Source organism: Lycium barbarum, chromosome 6 (genome assembly GCF_019175385.1).
Source record: "Lycium barbarum isolate Lr01 chromosome 6, ASM1917538v2, whole genome shotgun sequence".
Taxonomy (NCBI): domain Eukaryota; kingdom Viridiplantae; phylum Streptophyta; class Magnoliopsida; order Solanales; family Solanaceae; genus Lycium; species Lycium barbarum.
Window position 1 is genome coordinate 94,572,730 of NC_083342.1, and position 26,948 is coordinate 94,599,677.

Below are 26,948 nucleotides of genomic sequence, written 5' to 3' on the forward strand. Positions count from 1 at the left end.
TTATCTATTTATTTTATTTTTAATAGCCCAAAAATCTTTAAATTTAATTAATCAACTTTTCACCTCACACTATAATTGCCTTCTTTATTAGATATGTTAATGGGCATTTACGTGTTCCTCCATCCCCTCCCCACGTTACTATATCCTCTATTAGCCACGAGAGTGGTTTATCCTTTTTCTATTTTGTTGTCATTTTTTCTCATTTTATCTATTGATATATGTTTAGTTTCTTCCTTCCAAGAGGAAGAGTACATGTAACGGCTGCAACCACTCTCGTGGCTAATAGAGGATATAGCAACGTGGGGAGGGGAAGAGTACAAAGTGATGCAATTAGTGTAATAAATAATCTCTTTGAATTATACCTAATGAAACGTCCAGCCATTTTCTTCTTTATATAGTTGTTTTGTGTTTTTTTTGTTTACATGTACACGTCTGCGCACCAAAGCTCAAAGAAGTTATATGGTATATGTCTCCTTATTTTATTTGCAACACCTACTTCATTTTTTGAATTAGAATGATGCCATAAAAATTAATAGATACTGATTTTCTTCTTTATATGTAGTTTTTGGATACTCGGTTGACTTTTCGCCTATTCCGAAGTCATCATCGGCAAAATATGCATCTCCAGAAGATTTACATATTTTATTTAGTTAATCAAAGTTTTTTTCTCGTATCACATGAAACGCAGTTCTTTTTTCGTGTTTGTAGTTCTTTTTCGTTTGTGCTTGGATGTTGGTGGTTCTTGTGAATGAATAAGTAAATCTTTTTTGAGATTTGTGGAATTGTTTCACAATATCAATGACCAAAGTATTATGTGGTGATTCGTAATCCTACTCTTATATATATATATATATATATATTATTTTATTTTTTTGGAAAAGGCAAAACTATACTGTTGCAAGTGATTCATCATCACCTAATTCATAAAAGTGGATACAGTAACGAGAATTATCACAATCTTCATTCACTGTTATCTTTTCTTATATGTATGATAAGAATAAATGTGTTCAAGTAAATCATTTTGCATTTGGTTTTGTGTTGCAGTGAGATAGAATTATGGATACTATAGATGAACACATTAACTCTTTTGAACAGAGGAAGTGATACGTTTTTAGGACTTTTGACGCTACCGATTAACTCTCAACAGAAAAGCAAAGGAAAAATATTGATGAAGAAGTATTTTCTAATTAGTCCAGTCTAGGACTTTTAGTTTTATGCTCTTTAATATATGCGTTATACAGCGAGTTTGTTGTTTACTGAATAATTTCGATTGGCCTGCCAAGTAATTACAGGCAAGTCTACAATATTTTTGTATTGTTGACAAAAACTACAAAAGAGACATGTTATTCTTCTAATTAGATTTGTTTTACGATTTTATTTTTTTGTATTTATTATTCTCTTATATATTACTTATGTCTTGCATTATATTTTTGTTTTCTTTGATTATTTTTTATTTTTAGAAAGTTTATTAGAAAACGAAGTACTTTCATAATATAAATTCGAACAAATTTAAACCGCGCGAAACGTGGACAGATTCTCTAGTTATTGAATAATTATATAAATTTATTTATCCGTTAGAGACGAATCAATGGATGCAGTATAGCTGAAACATTATGGTGTTCGGAACTTTCTGAAGCACCATTCACTGTTCTCAAAATTCAATATAAAAATCATAAGAAACTTTAATATATTAAATAATAAAATACTTAACATGTTTGATATTCATATTATTACGTCTAACAAAACGTTAAATCATAGCCATCGAATACCATGTTGATAAAAAGGATTAAGTCAATAACCGATTAAATTAAAACTTTACCAACATCCGGTTTTTTCCCTTTAAGATCTCACCAAAATAAAGATTGATCTCTTTCAGCATCCTATCGCTATACATGTTGACACTATTCCAACAAAAAAAAAAAAACATTTTTTTAAAATGGCCAAAAGGATATGAAATCAGCATAAGTAACGAATCACAACCAAATTCAAATAGCAAGTAAATCATATTTTTCGAAGTTCCGCAAAAATTAAGTACAGAATCCAACATGTGTTCTGTTGAAAAAATAGACCACCTACACTATATTTGCAAATAATGGAGAATTTGAAATGAAAAACAAATACTCTATGTTATATATAGAATAGAATGAGTAAAATATCGAATGTTACTTTACTTTTCAAAGTTGAAGCAATAAAAATTAAATAGTAAGTGATCGAGAGAAACAATGACAAATTGTTTGGAAAATGGAAGAGAAGAATTTATATACTTATGTGGATTAGTGGGTTGCTGCGGTAATATTTTGAGTTTGAATGACATTATCTCAATGTTTTTATATATTACTATCTAAATATAATTTTGAAATTCGGAAAGGAGGCTAAATCAAAAATGGAGTCAATCGATTTACCAAAAAAAAAATAAAAAAAAAATGAATCAATCGTATTGATAATTTAAAAACTTAACAACCGAAAAAGCAGCTGTTATCAGTGCATAAGGCCTACTCACGAATACTCCAATGATCTAAGCCGCAATAGTTATAGCTCTGGCATCTAACAACGTCGAAGTTTCCAGCCTCCTCATTGGACGAATACTTTCCTTCTATAGCTGAAAAAATATCAATGGGTACAAAGAGTTCAGAGGAATTTCCATCTAATATAGCAAAAAAAATACTGATAAAAAAGACTGCAATTAAATCATAATTAAGAAATACATGACAGCTAGCGTACCGGTGTGGCTAATGTAGAAAGGTAGTCAATGATCAATACAAAATGTGTATGGTACCAAGTTGACAAAGATGGTTGGCTTGAGAAAATCGTGAATAGGCTGCCTTCCATCTGGAGAAAAACACACTTTGTTATTTTCTCAGCCTTTTCTTTCTTTCTTTTTAAAATGAAGACAGCCGCCAACATATATGAAAAAACTTATTGTACATCTTTAGCAAAAATGAGGATCATCATCGCCAATTACTAGGCCCTAGAGGATTGCTGGTTTGTTGTAATTACATATACTGGCTTCGTTCCTGAATCCAACATAATTTTACCATCATTCATAACATAAAGAAAGAAGAATTCTAGAGTCATGCAAACATAAAGTTGTAACCGAAAAGAATGGAGTCCGGAGCCAAAATGGCATATTTTTACAGCAATTAGACCAAAATAGGCTGTCTTTTTTTTTTATACCCAAATGGGTATTTCGTTGATCATTCAACGAAATACCCCAGTTACTGTTCATAGCAGCAACTCTTTTTTTTTTTTTTTTTTTTTTTTTTTTTGCTATTTCGTGGATTGTTCCACGAAATAGCTTTTTTTTTAATTTTTTTTTGCATTTCGTGGAACAATCCACGAAATAGTTTTTTTTTTTTTTTTTTAATTTCGTGAAAAAAATGATTTTTTTTTTTACATATCATGACACAATCCACGAAATAGATGTTTTTTTATTTTATTTCGTGAATAAAAAAAGAAATAGGAAATTATAATTTTTTTTTGTTTTTGCATTTCGTGTATTAAAAAACGAAATAGGATAATTTTTTTTCTAATTTCGTTCGTATAAAAAGGAAATTGGAAAATATATATATATATATATATATATATTATTTCGTGTATTGATTTGTTTTTTTATTTTTTTTGCATTTCGTAATCTAATGAACGAAATAGGTTTTTTTTTTTTTTTTTTTGTATTTAGTGAATAAAAAAACGAAATAGGAAATTATATACATATATATATATATATATATATATATTGCATTTCGTGTATTAAAAAACGAAATAGGAAAATAAAAAATAGGAATATATATATATATATATATATATATATATATATATATATATATATATTTCATTCATGTACCAATGAAATAGGATGAATATATATATATATATTTTTGTGTTTCATTTATAAAAACATTTATATATTCACGAAATAAAAAAAAATCTTATTTCGTTTTTTAATAAACGAAAAAAAAAATAGTTGTAAAGTCAAGACATAACTTTATTTTAAATATAAATATAATTCTAAAAAATATAGGGAGAAAAACTAGTTGTAAAGTCGTCAAACTTTAGATGGTCATAACTTTGCGCTCGGACGTCCGATTTACGCGATTTTTTTTTTGATTTTGGGTATTTTTCCGAGATCTATGCACACAAACTGCCGCAAGGCGGTTTGGCCGAGCCGATTTAAAAAAAAACGCCTTTTATCACATTCAATTTCAATTTTTCCCCAAATTGGCATGAAATTTTCAGTTTTATTTACTTATAAGATGATGATACGCAATAGATTTCAACGTAAAAATCCAGGGATAATGTATCTGTGAATGTCAATTTCACTTCTGCGGTTTCAATTTTTGAAAATAAAGCTGACTAATTTTCTCGATATATAAAGTTGACTAAAATAACCTTACAGTTAAACACTAAGTTTTTTGAAAAATATATTTTAAAAAAATTAAAAAATGGCTTTTAATCAATTTGGAATATATATATATATATATATATATATAAGATCAATTTCAAAAATATATAAAAAAAACTGTTTTTTTTTTATATTTCGTGGATTGTTCCACGAAATGCAAAATAAAAAATAAAAAAAAACAGTTTTAAATTAAAAAATAAAACAGTTTCGTTAATATAAATAAAACTGTTTTTTTTTTTTTTGCATTTCGTGGAACAATCCACGAAATATGTTTTTTTTATTTTTTTATTTTGCATTTCGTGGAACAATCCACGAAATATTTCATTGGTACATGAATGAAATATATATATATATATATTCCTATTTCATTTTTATATAAACGAAATGAAAATAAAATTATTTTCCTATTTCGTTTTTTAATACACGAAATGCAAAATATATATATATATATATATATATATATATATATATATATATATATATATATATATATATATATATATATATATATGTATATAATTTCCTATTTCGTTTTTTTATTCACTAAATACAAAAAAAAAAAACCTATTTCGTTCATTAGATTACGAAATGCAAAAAAAATAAAAAAAACAAATCAATTTCCTTCATTAATACACGAAATAATATATATATATATATATATTTTCCAATTTCCTTTTTATACGAACGAAATTAGAAAAAAATTTATCCTATTTCGTTTTTTAATACACGAAATGCAAAAACAAAAAAAAATTATAATTTCCTATTTCTTTTTTTATTCACGAAATAAAATAAAAAAACATCTATTTCGTGGATTGTGTCATGATATGTAAAAAAAAAATCATTGTTTTCACGAAATTAAAAAAAAAAAAAAAAAAAAAAAAAAAAAAAAAAGCTATTTCTTGGATTGTTCCACGAAATGCAAAAAAAAAAAAAAAAAAAAAAAAAAAAGCTATTTCGTGGAACAATCCACGAAATAGCAAAAAAAAAAAAAAAAGAGTTGCTGCTATGAACAGTAACTGGGGTATTTCGTTGAATGATCAACGAAACACCCATTTGGGTATAAAAAAAAAAAAGACAGCCTATTTTGGTGTAATTGCTGTAAAAATATGCCATTTTGGCTCCGGACTCGAAAAGAATGCCGAGTCATTCATGATAAATGGAGAAACATAGTATTTAAGAAAAGAATAATTAAGGGGAAAGGAAAAATTGAGAAAGAAGAGATAATCTCAATAAAAAAATGCCGAAAACCAATTTGGTACTGAAATTTTTTGAAAGTCTTTTATTTACGTGAATGTAACCGACTCTTCCATCGCTTCTCAACTGAAAAGCAACAATTATTTAATTTGTGTACTAATACTTTTTGTGAGGAAAGTAAATTGGATAAGGGAATTAATTAAATGAAAGTTAATGGAAAAACTGAAAGAGAGAACTAAATAATATAAAAGGAAAATGAGGGAAAATGCCTTTTTTTACGTGGATAGAACGGTTTCTTCAGTGTCAGTTGCTTCCGACCCAAAGCAACAATTATTTAATTTAAGGAAAAATATATTTGGCACAATCACAAATGGCACAACTTCACTCTTTTAGGGGTATTAATCTAATTCCACATGACCTTTGAGGGTGTACCAGTAAATTCCTCTTTTTTCTATTTCATTGATACTCTTCCTGAAAAGTTAGAGGAAAAAATTAAAATAATTCAAATTTTACTCTCTTTTTCTTCAAGACCATAATTATTCTTTTCTTCTCAATAACATTCAACAAGAAAAAAAGGGCAATACACCTATTCCAAGTACATATTTGCATGCCTATTTTTTTTTTTTTAAATACGACTCCAAAAATATCTTTATTCGTAAATCAGATAATTATCGTATGCCACATATTTTTGACATGTTGAAAAAATTCAAGCTCAATCCAATGGTTAAGGAATTTTTTCTTCCTTCTTATAATAATCGTGGTAGTGATCAGATACTTTTCACTAAATTTGTACCGGCTAATAAGACTGATGATTTTCAATACGTATAGATTTCATTTTTTTTATTCTGATTTTTTTTTTTTGGAAATTGATGTTTTTGCCTGTTTTGTTTTATGTATCGATTCAAAATTGAATTAGTGCAAATTAACTAAGATTAGATTAGGATTGAGTAAAAAAAATTGCTAAGTGTTGATTTAACTTCATCAATTTAAAAAAAATGTATATAACAAGTAGTCAACACTATGGTTGAGACGAAAACATGAATCAACTAGAACATAATCTAATCTAAAACCTAACGTTCTATTCTCTCTCTACACGGAGGCCTGAGGGCGTAGCCATTGCTGCCACAACTAGTTGACTTTAACTGAAATATTAAATTATCGCAATTTAGCTAAGTTTAGATATGATTGAGTAATAATTAGCAAGTTTTGATTTAATTCAATAACTTTAAAAAGAAAATAGTGGATGTAACAAGTGTTCAACACTATGGTTGACTTTAATTGAAATATAGGATTGATTCAATTTAGCTAAGTATTATATAAGATTACGTAAAACAAGTTGATAACTATTGATTCAATTTCATCAATTTAAAAAAAAAAAAAAAAAAAGTGGATATAAGAATTTGTCACCACTATGGTTGACTTTAATTGAAACATTGAATTATCTCAACTTAGCTAAGTATTAGATAGAATTAAGTAGCAATTAGTAAATTTAGATCTAATTTAATCAATAAAACAGTGGATGTAACAAGTACTCAACACTATGATTGACTTTGATTGAAACATTGAATTGCTTCAATTCACCTAAGTATTATATAAGATTGAGTAACAATTACCAGCTTTTGATTTAATTCTATCAATTTTAAAAGAAAAAAGTATATGTAATTAGTAGTCAGTACTATGGTTGACTTTAACTGAAACATTGAATTATCTCGATTAGTTAAGTATTAAATGGAAAAAAAGTAACAATGAGCAACTTTAGATCTAATTGAATTAATTTTTTTTTAAAAAAAAGATTGGATGTAACAAGTAGTCAAAACTACGGTTGACTTTAATTGAAACAATGAATTATCTCAATTTAGTTGAATATTAGATAGAATTGATTAGCAATTAGTAAGTATATATCTAATTCAATCAATAAAACAGTGGATGTAACAAGTAGTCAATATTACGATTAACTTTAATTGAAATATTGAATTGCTTCAATTTAGATAAGTATTATATAGGATTGAATAACAATTTAATTCAATCAATTGTTTTTAATCAAAAAGTAGACGCAACAACTAGTCAATATATGGTTGACTTTAATTGAAAATTTGAATTATCTCAATTAGTCAAGTATTAAATAAAATTGAGTAACAATTGACAAGTTTTGATCTAATTTAATCAATCTAAACAAAGATAATGAATGTAGCAAGTAGTCAACACTATGATTAAATTTAATTAAACATAAAAGTTATCTCAATTTAACTAAATATTAGATAGAATTAAGTAGCAATTAGTAAGTTTAGAAATAATTCAATCAATAAAATAGTGGATGTAACAAGCAGTCAACACTATGGTTGACTTTAATTGAAACATTGAATTGCTTCAATTTAGTTAAGTATATGATTGAGTAACAATTAACAACTTTTGATTTATTCAATCAATTAAAAAGAAAAGTAGATGTAACAAGTAGTCAATACTATCATTGACTTTAGTTGAAATATGAATTATCTCAATCAGTTAATTATTAAATAGAATTGAGTGACAATTAGCAAGTTCATATCTAATTCATTCAATTTAAACAAAATAGTGGATGTAACGAGTAGTTAACGCTATGATAATGGTTGACTTTGATTAAAATATTTAATTATATCAAATTAGGAAAGTATTAGATATGATTGAGTAACAATTAACAAGTTTTGATTTAAGTCAATTATTTTTTAAAAATATGGATGTAACAAGTAGTCAACACTATGGTTGACTTTAATTGCAATATTAAATTATCTCAATTTAGTTAAGCATTAGATAGGATTGAATAACAATTAGCAAGTTTTGATTTAATTCATTTTTTAAAAAAATAGACGATGTAACAAGTAGTGTCTCTTAGTAGACATTCGATAAAATTGAAACGATACAAAGAGACGTAACAAGTAGTCAACACTATGGTTGACTTTGATTGAAGTTGAATTATCTCAATTTAGCTAAGCATCAACCATTATTAAGTAAAAGTTTTCCCAAGTGTTGATTCAATTCAATTTTTTTTTTAAAAACAAGTGGATATAACAAGTAATCAATACTATGATTGACTTTAATTGAAATGTTGAATTATCTTAGTTTTTCTAAGAGTTAGATTAATTTGAGTACCAATTAGCAAGTTTTGATTTAATTCCATCATTATTTTTTAAAAAAGGATGTAACAAGCAATCAACACTATGGTTGACTCTAATTGAAATATTAAATTATCTCAAATTAGCTAAGTATTAGATATGATTGAGTAACAATTATCAACTTTTAATTTAATTCAATTGAAAAATAATGGATGTAACAAGTAGTTGACATTGTGATTGACTTTAATTAAAACATTGATTTATCTCAATTTGTTAAGCATTAGATAGGATTAGATCGAATAAATATTTTGTAAGTGCTGATTTAATTCAATTAATTTAAGAAAATAAAAAAATAGTGAATGTAACAATTAGTCAACACCGAGTTGACTTTAATGGAAACATTGAATTATCTCAATTTAGCTAAGTATTAGATAGAATTGAATAACAATTATCAAATTTTGATTTACTTCAATCAATTTTTTTTTAAAAAAAATAAAAAAAATAGCGGGTTTAACAAGTAGTCACACTATTGTTGACTTTGAATTAAAGGTTTATTCTAGTAATAATTTAGATAAGTATTAGATATAATTGAGGAACAATTAGCAAGTTTTGATTTAATTCAATCAATTTTTTTTTAAAAAAAAAGAATGACAAAAACTCGATGAAACAAGCAATCAACACGATGATTGACTGCAATTGAAATGTTGAATTACTTCAATTTGGCTAAATATTATATAGGATTGAGTAAATATTTTTACTAAGTTTTGATTCAATTCAATCATTTTTTATATAAAATAAATGCAATTTCGTCAAAAAATTAGACAATTTTTGTATGTAATTTAGGACTTTTTTTCTATTGTTTAAAAGATATTTATAGGGTACATTAACTTGTAGTTTGTATTGATAGACTGTATATATAGGTTGACCAAATAACTAAATTAGGTGTATGTATAAACTATATAAAAATATTAGAGGGAAAAAAATACAAGTGAAGATAAATTTATGGGTTCTAGGTGTTGGAAGAATGAAAAGCTTAAGCATGTTATGTGTAATAATTGCTTTATCTTGAAGGGAAAAAATTTGAAGGGAAATACCACCTATTGGAGTCAAATCTTCATTAAAAATAAGTAGGACTTTTTAATAAGATTGTGCTAAGTTGTGCCATTTTGAGTTGTGCCCATAATTTAATACGTACTAAGGAGAACCTTTTTTGTGGATGTTATGAGAAAGCAGGCAGTCAATAAAATAAAGATAAACATAAAAATAAAAACGAATGTAAAAACTGAAAGGGAGTTTCATTCCCACTTCCCCACTTTTGTTTTAATTTCAACTTCCCCCCTTCGTGTCTCCCTTTTGTCTCTCACTTCCTCCGACTTTCTGGTTTCCGCAGAAATGCTGTTCTATCTTCAAGGGACCAAATTCACGTGGTCTCCTACCTAAAGTAGGGGTGGGCGTTTGGTTTTTTCAAAGTTCGATTCGTTTTTTTGAAAGTGGACACCGAACACCGCACTGAATTAGTTCGGTTCGGTTCGGTTTTTTGAAGTTCAGTTCGGTTCGGTTTCGGTTTTTTTAATTCGATTTTTTTCAGCATGAGCTTGAAATGGGCTAATTTCTGCTTGTAAAATTAGGGGTGCACATTTTTATCAGCTAATAATTGCTTTATCGAGCAATGTCAATTTAATTGGATGGCTCTATGCAGACTGCAGATTAGTGATTATTGAATGTTTATTGATTGTTTCAAAATGAGATGCTTCATATATATGACGAAGTCCCGTAGATAAGTAAACATTATCACCGTAAACATCATCACCAAAATATTGACTTCTATGTTAGCTTCCAATACCACATTGTTTTGTTACATAACTTAAAAGTTAAAACACATAAGAGGACATAAAAGTTGACATCATACATAAAATAATATTAAGCAGCTAAGAAGCAACAAGAAAATGGATCATGAACAGAGCCTATCAAAGGCCAACATGAAGAACAGTTACCAAAGGTTCTGAACTTCTAATATACATAAACTAAACAACTGAAGATGTACCAATATTAGTTATATTCGGGATAGACATCACATTTAAGAACGAATACTGGAAAATTGAAACTCGTGATGTAATCTTTTATATTATGGATGTCAAGCTGATCATTAATTAAACTGACAGCAATTCATCATTTCATTAAACTGAGGACATAAGAGAGGAAGTGAGGAAATGAAGTTAAGGCTTAGGTTAAGTGAATGAAATTAGGGTGGGTCTATACTCTATAGGGATGGACTTGGATACATTAATTTGGGCCTGAGAGAGTGGACTGAGTTTTGTAAAAAAAATATTGTATTTATGTAGTAAATCTTTAAAAAAAAAAAAACTTCGGTTAAACAAAAATATCGAAGAACTGTTGACAAGAAACCGAACACCGAACCGAAACACTGAATTTGGTATAAAAAAAAAAACAAAACCGAATTAATTCGGTTCGGTCCGATTTTTCAATTTTCGGTGTTTATGCCCAACCCTAACCTAAAGTCGTTACGTCCAAGTACTTTACTTTTTGTCACATATTTCTTAAAATTAAATAAATCCTAATTTCTAATTATTAGGATCAATTGCTGAGATGTATTCAATTACGGATAACAGTGATTTAAAAAAAAAGGGATACATGACTTAAATTCCCCAAAAGTAGGGTAGAAACCGTATAAAACCCACCCAAATTCAGATTTCTTTAGTTAATTATTTTTAAATTCAAATTCAAAAAAAATAACTTATAATTAACTAATTCTTGTCCTAAAACTAACACATGGCATTCTCCTACGCTGTCACTTGTCATAATTCTATGACAAACTATCATCTTTTTAATAATACTACAAGTATAGTATCCACGTGATGCGCGGAAGTGTCAGAGAAGAAATTTTTCAAAAGTTATATTTATTTGCTTGATAATATTAAATTTTTTATTATTTTATCATTTGTGAGATTTAAACCATTTTATACACGATAAGAGAAAAAAATCATCCAAATTGTTAAATAGAAAGATATGAGTACTTCTCTCAATCTTAAGCTCTTCCCATATATCACGTTCATATATCTTGTGAATAATATTAGTCTTTTACTTTAGATCTTGCAAGGAAAGAAAAAAGTTGTTCTCAACAATAGGAAGACTTATAGTTTAACTTCTTATTTTTTTAGTTTTATAACTTAATCAAAGAGGATATAATTTATTCCATGAAAATGCTTTGGTAAAAAAAAAATAAAAAAAAATTGTATCCTTTTACGGAGAAAGAAGTTCAAGGCCTTCAAGGGATTATATGAATGAATTAAGCTATACTATTCGTGTTCAAATAAACTGAACAAGAGATTACATTTATCAAAATCAAAACCATTAAATTGGTAAACATTTGTAACATTTCTGGCGTAATATCAAATGTATCTCCTACAAAGACTAAGTGAATTAAAATTCTTCAAATGCCGACAGGTGATGTTTGCAATTTCTTATTAATTGTGTCTAGTAATTGCTATATAGAAATTGTATAAGACTGTTAAACTCAGCAGAGTAGTTCTCCACCCAAACAAACCAACTTTCAACGGTGCAGCTAGTAAAAACAAATTGATTTTATAGGACTTAGATATCTATAACAGAACATATACATCGCATGCTATTAAGTCTTGGAAACATAAGTTGAAGCGAAGATTTTCACCAACACATCCCTTCACCATTCGATTCGTTCAACAACTTGTTGCATAAAAACAATCCTTAACAAAATTTATTGTACCTTAAGCTGCTAATATCAATCTATTCTTAGGAACTATTTGCTCACAAACTTCACATGCAAAATTTGCTTCATGGGGGAAAAATCAAATGAGGAAATAATGTGGTTAAAAGATAGCAGAAAATGATTTATTTTGCCGGCCATTAATACATACCAATACAGCTTTCAACAACCAGTTTTTCAACTTCTACATCTTGATAGAACAACCCGTCCTACCTAATATAAGGTGATTACAAACAATATAATTTTTTTTAACAATATAAATTTGAGAAGTTACTATGACCATTATATTGTTTTATTAATTCCTTGAAAAGTTACTATTCATAATGAGTACAACATCTAATGAAACTACGGTCTCACTTTTCTCATCCAACAGTAATAGGAATTCCATATTGCAAAAGCCACTACTACTTGCATGATCATGATTTCATACATATGTTAGCATCTTGTCAAAATAATCGGAGTAAAAAACAGCTTCACTTATTCTCTTTTCAACGTGTTTATTTTTTTTATTTAGTAAAAACTCAAACTTTTATACAAACTAACAAATAATAATACATATCTCTAGCATGCGGCGACTATTTTCGTAATACTCCTCATCATTCTGCATCAATCTTAGACTCTTGATGCCCGCAACTACCATTCAAAGTGGCCACTTTGTTCGAGACTCTGCCTAAATGTAATCTCTTCTTCCTCACTTCCAGCATCTGCATCAACTCATTTATGTACGACATTATATATGAAATTGTATACAAATATGAATTTGAATAAGAAAAGTTATGTTAAAATAATTAAGTAGTCTATTACCAAAACTGAAAAAAATCAATTACATCTATTGATATATCCAACTATTATCAAATTAAAGATATTATTAAGAAGCAAGTAATTTTTATCACATTATGAGATATATCACGTGAATAAAAAGATATTAAAAGCATACACTTGGTTGGCTCGTAGATGAGCTTTGGTGAATCTTGGGATAAAAAGTTTTAGTATTGCGCCTTTGCCTAAAACTTTCCATCGCATCAACAATAAAATGACCAATAATTTTATAAGATATAATTGTCACAAAGCAAATGCTATGCATTTATAATCTTAGTAAAAAGTTAGCAACCAAAAAAGAAGGGGAAAAGGAAGCCAAATAATGCAGTAAGAAGTTGATTAAGAGGAAAAATTAAAATATTGCTTACGACTTTTTCAATTAAAATAAGAAAATAACAAATTCACGTCAAGCTTCAAATGATAAAATTCAGTTTGAGGCCATCCATGAGCATTTTTCTTGCCGTAGAGTCCCTGTTTATGCCCTCATAATTCAGTGAGAGTGTAATAAATATTTCTGTATCTATAACTATTTGTGTGATTTGTGGGAGTGATTGTGTGTGATCGATCATGCATGAGGGAAATGGGTGAATGGGGAAGTTACTCAGACGTGGCTGAGGGTTTTAATGGGGTTGGTTTAGGTTAGTTAATTTAAATGAGTATTTTATTTTATCTTTATCTTTTTTTCTTTTGTTCAATTAAAGCGTGCTTATCCTTTAAAATCCTAGTTTCTGGGGAAAACTACCCACAAACGTGCGCACTGAATTGACAAGAAATTGACATCAATGAGAGTTGAATTAATGTTTTACATTTGTTGTTGGTGGTCAAATTTCAATAATTTTGAAATCATGCATGCATTTCAGGTAAATTAAAACCTGAATAAATAAAAAATATTAAATTACATAATTTGTTTCAAATATAAATGAAAATGTGTTTTAGATTATTCAAATGACCTATATTTGATATTTTTTCCAAAAAAACAAAAAGATATGTGAAGACCTAAGTTTTACTATAGGTTGCATCTCAGAAGCAATTCACGTTTATATTTAACCCCATGATTTATATTTAAATTTGAAAAACATTGTCTTTCAACTTAATTTAAATGAAATCATGTAACGTAGTAAAATATTATCCTAAAATTGAGAAAATATTATATGGAATAGTATTTCTGAAAACAATGTAGATTTGAAAATTCAAATTAAAAATTTCTATCACCTATCTTATGTCATTCTAAATATAAAATAAATATTTTGTTCATCTGCTCCATGTCTTGAACGAACCATAATTCAGCACTAATACCTTGAAGAAAAATTGCCGTCTCCGGTTTTTTAAGTATGAAGAATTAACTATTAATTTTTCTTTCAGTAAATAATCACCACCTCTTTTAGACACATATAAATTATTAACTAATTTATGTGAATGGTTATTCATCTGATAACTTCCAAAAACATATAAAAGAGTGCCTTGGAATATGCCCCACAGTTCAATTTCAAAAATCATACCGTGGGTAAATTTAAAATTAATAATTAAAATTAATTTATACGTGGCTATTTCTAATTATGCCACATGGCTGAATTAGTTATTAGTTAATATTTAATTAGTTACTAATTACATGTGGCTTTTTTCCAGACTGTCACTTGGCTTAATGTGGTGCTTTTTTCCTTGACTTTTAATAATATATAGATAAGTGGAGAATTTGTAATCATCTCCAAAACTGTAAGTATTAAATTCAGATTTTAAACATTTATGTTTCATTTTTTTTTTAATATTGGTGTTTGATTAGGACATAACTCTTTTTTTTAAATGTCTTTGAATTTGAAAACGAATTTTTTGAGATTTTTTTTTATTTTTCTTTTCTTGGTAATTAATTTGGATAGCTTTCAATTTAAATAAAAACACGAAATGAGATTTGTTGAAAGTTGGTTCCGAATATTGTTGATTTATGTTAAATTTGCTTTTATGTTTGATTAATTAGTTAATAATTCAAAATTTTAAATCAATTCTTTGTACTTGAATAATTAATGTATCACTTTTGATCAAAAGTTTAAAAGTAATGTAAAAATCTATTAAGTTTTTTTCTCCTAATTTTTGCAATTTTCTAGTAAAAAAGTGCCAAGTGGCTTATTCTTATGCTGCTACTTGGCGTAATTAGTTAATAGTTAATTAGTTACTAAGTATGTGGCTTTTTTCCAGATTGTCACTTGGCTTAATGTGGTTCTTTTTTCCTTGGCTTTTAATAATATATAGATGTAAAAATCTGTTAATTTTTTTCTCCTAATTTTTGCAATTTTCTTGTAAAAAAGTGTCAAGTAGCTTATTCTTATGTTGCTACCTGGCGTAATTAGTTATTAGTTAATAGTTAATTAGTTACTAATTATATGTGGCTTTTTTCCAGACTGTCACTTGGCTTAATGTGATGCTTTTTTCCTTGGCTTTTAATAATATATAGATGTAAAAATCTGTTAAGTTTTTTTCTCCTAATTTTTGCAATTTTCTCGTAAAAAAGTGTCAAGTGGCTTATTCTTATGCTGCTACCTGGCGTAATTAGTCATTAGTTAATAGTTAATTAATTACTAATTATATGTGGCTTTTTTTCAGACTGCCACTTGGCTTAATGTGGTGCTTTTTTCCTTGGCTTTTAATAATATATAGTTATAGATTTATGAGGTCATTTCAACTATTCAAACAAACAATTGCTATAGCTTTTTATTACCTGTTACAATAAATAAGGTCTAAAGTGACAATTTATATAAGCTATTGCACTGACAATGGTTTATACAAGCTATTGTTGTCAATATGTATCCGGCAAAATCTAAAACAGAATATGAAAAGAGAGGAAAATAAATCCGAGCCCATTGAACTCACAGTGTGTTCTTAAGTAAACTATGTCCCTCAATGTACCGAGGTTATGAACTATATATTCCCAAAATAGAAGAATTAATTCACCAGCGTAGCGGTACCTCAAACCCTGATGAACACGAATGCAACAGACGGCAGAAATCACACACAATAATTATTTGAAGTGTAGAAAGAAGGAAGAAGAAGATCAAAATTTTCGTTAGGAAAATTTGAAGAGATGGCTAGATTTTTATAACCAACAACAGGTGTCTGTTAATTAAGAAATTAGATGTGTCTTCTCTGAAAAGGCACGTGCCTTTTCCGCAAAAAATTGCATTTCCAAAAAGGGCAAAGGAAATAAAAACTTTCATTTCGCATTCACACAAAAAATACCAAATAATCCCCCACATGAATGGGGAATGCCTCTATGATAAAGAAACACACGAACAATTGTGTGATTTGCAAGTAAAGATTAATTGTATTTTCCTTTAAACTTTCCGTAGTGAACATATGTCGGATATACTCGGTAAATCGGTAAATCTAATATCTTTGAACCGTTGAGCTTGTTTGTATATCTAGACAAGCATATATCACACAATTAACTCTTAATCGTCTTTAGTTCTCATTGTTGTGTTCGTTTCAGCCATGAACACCGCCTTGCTTCATGAGTGCATAGAAAATGGGTCTTTACTTATCATTTTCCTTGAAGCGGCTTACAATTCACTCTCACTTAGGTGATTCCTAAATGTTTTATTCCGTAGATACACTGTTGGTCATATCTGCCAAACATAGAAACCATTAAAAAGCCTTATCGCTTAATCCTTGTTTCTGGACATTGTCTGCATCACGAGAATAAGTTGAGTTATTTGACAATGTTGAACTGTCATTCATAACTTTGTTTGATCTCTTTAAACCTAGCTCTTGTGATCTCCAGTCTGCTAGGTAGAGTTATTGCCATAATGACAGGTCCTAGGCCTTAAACCCATTTCCCTCGATGATCTTTCAACCGCCTCTCTAGTTAGGCCTTTTGTAAGTGGATCTGAAACGTTATCTCTTGACTTTACGTAGTCAATAGTGATAACTTCACTAGAGAGTAGTTGTCTAATGGTATTGTTTCTCTGTTGTATGTGATGAGATTTCCCATTACATACAACACTCCCTACGCTACCTATTCTCATTTGGCTATCGCAATGTATGCATATTGATGCCAACAGTTTGGGACAGAATGGAATATCTTTTAAGAAATTCCGGAGCCATTCAACTTCTTCACCAATCATGTCTAAAGCTATAAAGTTAGACTCCATGGTGGAGTGGGTGATACAAGTTTGTTTTGACGATTTTCAAGACACTTCTCCTTCACCAATGGTAACAACATATCTACTTGTGGATTTTATTTCGTTTGACCCAGTGATCCAATTTGCATCATTATACCCCTCAATAACTGAGAGATATTTATTATAATGCAAAATAAAACTTATAAAATAGGATATATCGGCAGACTGCTGACTACACTTAAAGTGACATCATGATAACTGTGGATGGTCTTGTAAGTCTACTTCTTCAAATATCCAATTAATAACACATTCATCGATATGAAAATCCAAGTTATTGTCAATTTTTATCATTTTCATCAATTGGTTCGATTTATAAACCAAGGAACTTATACATTCAATGAACCGTAATATTTTTTTGAAGAGTTGTCTTTCAACAAACACATTTTATCATGATCAGTTACAACCTTTCAAGTGACATTCGTTCACGAAATTATTGACAAAACCTATAAAGACATGATCAACCACATCAAATTAGTGGTTCGATCAACTAGCCCTTACCAAGACGAAACGAGTTATGTAAAGATTTCACTAACTACCATATTGATAAGTGTATTTTGTTGGATTATAAATATATAATTATTCTTACAAAAAAAAATTATCATTATTTTTTCATATTTTTAACAAATATTGCAGGAAAGAATTAATCTAGTGTCAAGTAAGATATCATAGAAAAACACAACAAAGTGAGAGAGAAAAAGGCGCAAGTGTGTCATTGAAAGAATACTAAATATATTTTACAACAAAACCAAGAATTCATAACATGTTGTCATGCCAAAACTGTTACCAACAAGCAAAACGTTTATGAGAAGTCATAACATGTTGTCATGCCAAAACCATTACCAACAAGCAAAACGGTTACGACCAATTCACCTTATGGCTATAAAATGGACATTGTCAAAATCTGGAGGAGGAAGAACAGACTTGGCTTTTGAATCATTCTAGAGAGTAATTTTCTTTTCAGTTCGAAATAATTTTTCAAGACTAGAATTACTCTAATTCCTGATTTTAATTAAGTAGGGGGAATTATTCTTCTTGAGTATTTCTTTCTATTTTCTTATTTAATGTACATGAATATTTCCATTATTAGTATTAACTCCGACATGGAGTAATTTTTTCTTTTGTTGGGATAGTGATGAAACCTGATATATTTTATAATACTATTTCGGTTGTTTACATTCTTGACCTGCACTTTTCATCTAAATTTCATAATGTGTTGGAATGATGGTTTTATATTCATTTTTATCACATCTATATATTTTATTTCTAAGTTATCATTATATTACTTTTGTAATTCTCACAAAGCAAAATTAATATATAGATAACAAATGAATAGAATAGTAGAGTGATAGTAACTTTTATTAACATATTATGCCAAGCCCATAATCTTGCTTGCCTCGATTATAATTCTTACAGAGGAATTGCTGTAGAGAAGATTATTAGCTCAAAGTAAAAATATTCTCACAAAGTTTTTACTATTTTTAGCACAATTCGGGCAAGAGAATATTTCAGTTTAATCGTCACTAGTTTTAAACCAATTAATTAACATAACCTGACGGAGTGTTAATTAATTATTATTTCTTAGTGTGAAAATATAATTGTATTAGCAATAAGAAATTATTCTTTAGAGATGCACGTAGAAACTGAGATTTTATAATAATAATAATATATCAAGTGAATTCAACGATTTCCAACACTTTTTAAATATAATTTTTTCGGAAGTAGTTTGTTTTTAATCTAAGTAACTTTCATTTTGAAAAAAAAAAAACTAACCTTTCATCAGTTTGATTCTCTCAAATAGTAGTAAAGATATTACAAAAATCTGTAGCATAGATTTTTCAATCTCTGTGGGACGATATCATAAACTATACTAGAATTTGGCAAGTACAAACATAAAACCTTATACAAATTAGCTTCGTCAAATTGGCGCCATTGCCGGGGATTAACATACATCTACTTCAGATTAAATATTTTGTTACTAATTTGAGAACTTATTATTACTATTATTATTATTATTTTTATTATGATTATAGTTATTTCTGTTTTTAGTGCTACTATTGTTACTATTTTAATTACACATAAGTCTTACCTCTTTCTCTCCCTTTAGTTCTTAAACGTAAAACAAACTAAGAGATTTTTTTTTTTTTTTTGGTAGTAAACATTCAGTAACTATCTCATTAGTTACGTTTTTTACTAGTATTAACATAGTAACTATTATTATCTAAGGGTAATAGTATCTTATTTTTTTCCTTACCAACTACTTTTATCATCCTAGTAAATTTTCTATTTTCTATTTTTTGTTTGCTTATTTACTATTCTTAATTATTTTTATTTTTATACTATGACTATTACTACTTGAGGAATTATTTCTCTTGTTCTAAAAATGTCAGGAAGTTTATGACCTGCTCTTCTACTAAACAGTTGGTCAGTTACGATCCTGAAATTGAAAAATCTTTTTGTTTACATAGGAAAGAACAAACATCATCTCAAAGCATAACTTGTGACAAAATGGAGCACCAATTAGGAGATAACGTCAATTCACCAGAGATCCCACCACCAGTCCATGTAGAAGATTAGTTTGATGAAGTGGCGCCAAGACCAGCAAACAGAATCCTATGGGATTATGCTAGACCAGATCGCTTCAACTGTGAATCCAGCGTTAGGAACCCTCCGATGGAAACCAACAACTTTGAAATCAGGACAGGCTTGATTCAAACAATTCAACAATTTGTATCTTCACTGATGATCTAGGTGAAGATCCACACAGTCATTTAATTGATTTTCTGAAACTTGTTGAAACTGCTAAGTATAATGGAGTACCTGCTGAAGCAATAAAGTTGAGGCTATTTCCTTTCTCTTTAAAAGGAGATGCCAAGACTTGGTTGCGAAGTTTGCCTCAAGGGTCTACTACCACATGGGACTAGATTAACACTGAGTCAGTTTATCAAGCATGGGAAAGATTAAAATCAATGCTAAGAAAATGTCCGCACCACGATATTCCTGAACATATGCAGTTGTATACTTTCTATCATGGTCTAAAACCTTCATCTAGAAATGTGATAGATGCAGCTGCAGGAGGTTCCGTTATGGGAAAAACTACAGAAGAAGCACTGCAAATGATGAATGAAATCTCTGCAAATGCCATTCAATGGACATCTAACCGCGTAATCATCAAGAAGCTGCTACTGTAAATCAAGTAGATGCTTTAAATACACTGACACGACAGATTGTTTCTTTGGCACAAAAATTTGAATCTTTTCAGGTGAATACGCAATAGTCAAGATAAGCTGAGGCTTGTGACATGTGTGGAGGAAACCATCTAAACCATGAATGTCAAGCAAGCAATCAAAATGATGAGCAGGTTAATGCCCTCGGATACAGGCCATACTCTTTTGGTAGTCCATTGGCACAAAAACATCTAGGCTTTCAATGGAGCAATCCAAATGGTGCTGAAAACTCCCAAAGCCTTCAAAAGCAATAGGTACAGGGTCCACCCGGATACCAGAATCAAAACCGCGGGCTATCAAATTTTAGACCATATCAACAAACAACACCATACCAGCAAAGGCCTTAACAATCCCATTCAAATCTCGATGACCTATTGTACAAGTATAGCCACTGATGAAGAAATGGAGAGTCAAAATTTGGCTCTAAAAAAATTGGAAAGTTAAGTCAATTGGAAGCTCTTGTGTCAGAAAAGATTCAATATCCTTTACCTAGTAATATGGAGAAAAACCCAAAAGAGCACCTTAAGGTTATCGCTTTACGATCAGGTAAGAATCTTGATGAACCTGATGTAGAGAGACAAGACCAGAATTAGCTCGAACAACAGGTAGACATGGGTAAGAATGCGGAAACATTTTCTGAAACATCAGAAGAAAAAGAAGTCAAGAAAAATAATGAAGATATTGAAAAAATGACTCATTTCCCTGTGAAAATTCCTTTTCCACAAAAGTTGAAAAGAGAGAAGCTCGATAATCAATTTGCAAAGTTTTTGGAGATTTTAAAACAGATCCACATTAATATTCCTTTTACTGATGCTTTATTGTAAATGCCTTCATATGCCAAATTTTTAAAAGATATTTTATCAAACAAAAGGAAATTAGAAGAAGTTTTTGTGGTAATGCTTACTGAGAAATGCAGTGTGATACTTCAAAACAAACTACCACAAAAACTTCAAGATCCAGGTAGTTTTACAATTCCATGCACTTTGGGAGGTGTATACTTTGAAAAAGCACTTTATGATTATGGAGCTTCAATAAATTTGATGCCATTTTCTATTAAAAAAAATAGATCTTGGTGAGATGAAAAATACAGTTTTTTCTCTTCAATTTGCAAATCAAAGTACAAAGAAACCTAAGGGAATCATTGAGAATGTTCTTGTTAAAGTAGATAAGTTTATTTTCCCTGTAGATTTTATAGTACTTGGAATGGAGGAATGTCCTGATGAACCAATATTTTTGGTAGATCATTTCTTGCTACAGGTAGAGCAATCATAGATTTCCATCAAGGACAACTAATTTTGAGAGTAGATGAAGAAAGAGTCATTTTTTATATCCAAAAAATACTAAGATTTTCAAGAGATGAGACATCCTATTTTATCTGTGTCGCTTTCGTTATTTGCATTTCCATATCGCTTTGAATTTCTTAGCCTTATCTAACCTCTTTTTATGCTTTTTTTTAGCCGAGGGTCTTTCGGAAACAGCCGTCCTACCTTGGTAGGAGTAAGGTCTGCGTACACTCTACCCTCCCCAGACCCCACGTTGTGGGATTTCACTGGGTGGTTGTTGTTGTTGTTGAGACATCATCTTTATGCTTTTCGATTGACATGATTAGTGACCTTGCAGATGAATTCAAAAATGATCAATTAATTTCAGACTCAATGGAATGATGCTTGGTCACATCAAGCACCACTGATCCCAACATGAAAGAAGAAACTGAGTTATTGGAAAAGGATTTAGTAGTTGATGAGATGCAACCAGAAGAAGTTCAACCAAAAATTGAACTCAAAATTCTCCCGTCTCGTTTAACGTATTTATCTTAAGCAAGAATTATTTCCAGTAACTATTTCATCTTCTTTGACTGCAAAACAGGAAGATAGTTTGATTGAAGTACTACGAGCACATAAAGGAGCCTTAGGGTGGACTATAGCAGACATCAAAGGAATTAATCCAGCTATTTGCATACACAGAATCCTAATGGAAGATAGCTACACACCAATAATCCAACCTCACAGGAGATTGAATCCTGCAATGCAAGAAGTGATAAAAAATGAGATAATAAAACTACTAGCAGCAGGTATCATTTATCCCATTTCTGACAGCTCGTGGGTAAGACCTGTTCAGGTAGTACGAAAAAAAGAGGTATAACTGTCATAAAAAATGAAAATAATGAACTCATACATGCAAGAACTGTTACAGGATGAAGAGTCTGTATTGATTATAGACGTCTCAATGATGCCACCAGAAAAATATCATTTTCCTTTACTTTTTATTAATCAAATGTTGAAAAGAGTAGCAGGATATAAATTTTATTGTTTTCTTGATGAATATTCAGGTTATAATCAGATACCAACTGCACCGAAAGATCAGGATACGACAACTTTCACATGTCCCCATGGAACATATGCCTACAGGAGAATGCCATTTGGTTGTGCAATGCACCTGCCATATTTCGACGCTGCATGTCTGCAATTTTTTCGAACATGAATGAAAAGTGTTTGGAGATTTTTATGGATGATTTCACACTTTTTGGAAAAACATTTGAAGATTGTCTTCACCATTTGACCCTAGTTCTTAAAAGATGCGAAGAGACAAACTTAATTCTTAATTGGGAACAATGTCATTTTATGGTTATTGAGGGAATTATTTTAGGACATAAAATCACTGCTAAAGGGATAGAATTTGATAAAGCAAAAATTGACCTTATAGCAGGATTACCCCTTCCCACAACTATTAAAGGCATTAGAAGTTTTCTCAGCCATGCAGGTTTTTACAGAAGATTCATAAAAGACTTTTCAAGGATTTCAAAGCCTGTGACTAACCTCTTGATGAAAGATATTAAGTTTAATTTTTCAGGTGATTGTTTGAAGGCTTTTGAAACTCTTAAGGACAAATTATCAACTACACCTGTAGTCGTATCCCCTGATTGGAGTCAACTTTTGGAGGTCATGTGTGATGCGAGTGATATAGCAGTCGGAGCTGTTTTAGGCCAAAGAAAAGATAAAATTTTTGTCCCATTTACTATGCTAGTAGGACATTAAATGAGGCTCAGCTGAATTATGCCACAACTGAAAGAGAATTACTAGCAGTGGTTTTGCATTTGATAAATTTCGTTCCTATCTAATAGGTACCAAGGTTACAATTTTCACTGATCATGCGGCTTTAAAATATCTCTTAGCAAAGAAAGATACCCAACCTAGATTGTTACGAGGGATATTACTTCTTCAAGAGTTTGACATTGAGATAAAGTATAAAAAAGGAACGGAGAATCAGGTAGCTGACCATTTTTCTAGATTAGAGAACCCCTATCGTGAGTCTTTTGATATAAAAGAAGAGTTTCCCGATGAATGTATTCTTTCTGTCAATTCAATTATGACTCAACCACCCTGGTTTGCAGACATTGCAAATTACTTGCTTGGAAAGTGGACACCTAAAGACGATCTATCTTACCAACAAAGGAAAAAGCTTATATCTGATGCTAAATATTATATGTGGGACGAACCTTCCTTGTTTAGATATTGTGTAGATAATATCATTATAAGATATGTACCCGAAGAAGAAATGAACCAGATATTGTATCACTGTCATGTTGGAGCAATCGGAGGACATTATGCAGCCAACCGAACTGCTTTTAAACTTTTGAAAGTGGGATTTTTCTGGCCAATGCTTTTCAAGGATGCACGTGCACACGTCGCAAGATGTGACAAGTTTCAAAGAAAGGTAATATTACCAAGAGAGATGAGATGCCATTACAATCAATCCAGGTATGTGAAATATTTGATGTACGGAGAATAGCTTTTATGGGTCCTTTTCCCTCATCTCATTCTTTTGAATATATCCTTGTGGTTGTGGATTATGTTTCAAGATGGGTTGAAGCCATTCCCACAAAGAAAAATGATGCTAGAATTGTGTGGGATTTTCTCAGAAAAAATATTTTTACTAGATTCGGTACTCCACGAGCTATCACTAGTGATCAAGGGACTCTCTTCATGAATAGAAAATTTTCTGCTTTGCTGCAAAATATGGTGTAACCCATAAAACAGGAACACCATATCATGCTCAAACTCAAGGGCAAGTTGAGGTTTCTAACAGAGAATTAAAAAGAATACTTGAAAAACAAGTTGGAATCTCAAGAAAAGACTGGGCTCTGAAATTAGAGGATGTATTATGGGCATATCGAAGGAACGCCAATTGGTACTACCCCAAACAAATTAGTCTTTGGAAAGGCTTGTCATCTTCCTGTTGAATTAGAACACAAGGTTTATTGGGCACTAAATAAACTCTGCTGATAAAAATAGATTTTTTCAGGTTAATGAGTTGGAAGAGTTGAGATTGGAAGCCTATGAAAATGCCAAAATTTTCAAAGAAAACCCGAAAAAATGGCATGACAATTTAATTCGATAAAAAAGTTTAAAATTGGAGATCAAGTACTTCTCTAAAATAGTAGAATCAGGCTATTTCCAGGAATATTGAAATCCAGGTGGACAGGTCCTTATAATATGTAACGACCCGTTTGGTTGTTATTGCGTTTTCGACCCTTTTGATCCTTTTCCAAGATTTATTAGCTTATATTTGACCCGCATAGACTGTTGGCATGCTTCCCGAGGTCATTGGAGTTGATTTGAGTAAGTTTTGGCGAAATTTGGCTTAAAAGAAAAAAATGGTTGACTCAAAGTTGACTTTTAGGTAAACGGACTTTTTCGGGAATTCATTGATTTCGAGAGGTCCGAATGATCTGTTAGAACTCGTGAGCATATTTGGTTCTTTTCCCAATGCACTTGGATGAATTTTGGGACTTGGGTTGGAAGGTTAGTTTTGAGGTATTGGGGTTTTACTCGGTCAACGAGACCCCCGATGGGAATTCCAAGGTCACAAGTGCGCTCGTTGTGTATTTTTATGTATAGTTGCATATTTTATTTGTGAGCAGATGGTATCGAGTGTTAGTGGGGACTTCGGGTGAAGTTCATGAAACTTGTACTATTTTCTGGTTTACTGGTGTCCGTTTTCGCGACACTAGTACCGCGGAAGTGGTGGACCGACGGCCAAAGCGATCTAGACCATTTGCAAGGGACCGCCGAAGCAGTACCCCGAGCGTCAAAGCGCGACCACCGAAGCGGTCAAGCTAAGCGCTGAAGCACAGGTAAGGCAGTAACTGAATGGTTTAAGTGATAAAAACCCCTAAGTCTCTAAACATTTCCCCATTTTGTCTAAAGGCTATTGGAGAGGGTTTTGGAGTTCTTGAAGAGGCTAAGCTTTGTGCTGAGTTTCTCCAAACTTATACTTCATTCCTTGATCACTAAATCTCTATAAAAATCCATGGTTCATGCTAAGTTCATCAATAAGTTGAGTATTAACAAGTGGGTTTTAATGGGTATCTTCCCAAAATGATTTTCTTGGCTATAAATCTAAAAAAATTGGTTGGGTTAGCTTTATTTAGCATGGATTTTATGAATATAAGCTATAGTAACATGTTTACTTCTCGATTAAGGTCTAATTGTTGAATTGGGAGTTAGGGTTTATACCCAAATTTGGGGGTTTTGCCTAGAATCCGAATGTGAGTAAATTGCTGGTTCTTCTAGCTTGATATTGATGGGAATTGATCATCAAGAGCTTTAATTTCATGTTGAGATCTTTAGATTCCTAATTTCACCTTTCTAGTTCATAAACCCTATTCCATAGGTTGGGAATTTGGGGCTTGAATAGAAGTAGGTTTTGGATGATGTTCTTCTTGATTCTAATTCCATGATTCGGATATGTTTAGACTTTCATTATCTCGCTACTCCAAGGAAAGGGAAGACTAAGGTTAGATTATTGGAGACTTTGTTGTTCGACCTTCCAAGTAGGTTATGGTTTACTTTATGGTGAGACTTCGATTAGCGAAGCGCATGTTTAGCTGATATTGTCGGAGAATGCATGTCAACCTTCAAGTATGAAGTGGGGTTAGATATTGTCTTAGGTTGGGCCTTGTTGTGTGACTTGGGAGCTAGCCACCCCGTTGCGTTGTTGACTTGTTCTATTTACTTATTAGCTCGTTGCCACGTTGAGACATCGGATATTGGTGATTAGAGATATATTATGGCTATGATACTGCGGTACTTTACTTGATTGATATTAAGATGAGTATAGTGATTCCATTATGGCTTATTGTGTAGCCTTATTATTGATATTACTTGTCTGCCATGTGTGGTACTTTTGATATTGATTTGATTATTGACACTGAACTCATACATTGCACGCATTCTCATCCTTCATAATATATTGTTGATACATTGATGATATACAAGGAAATACTGTTAT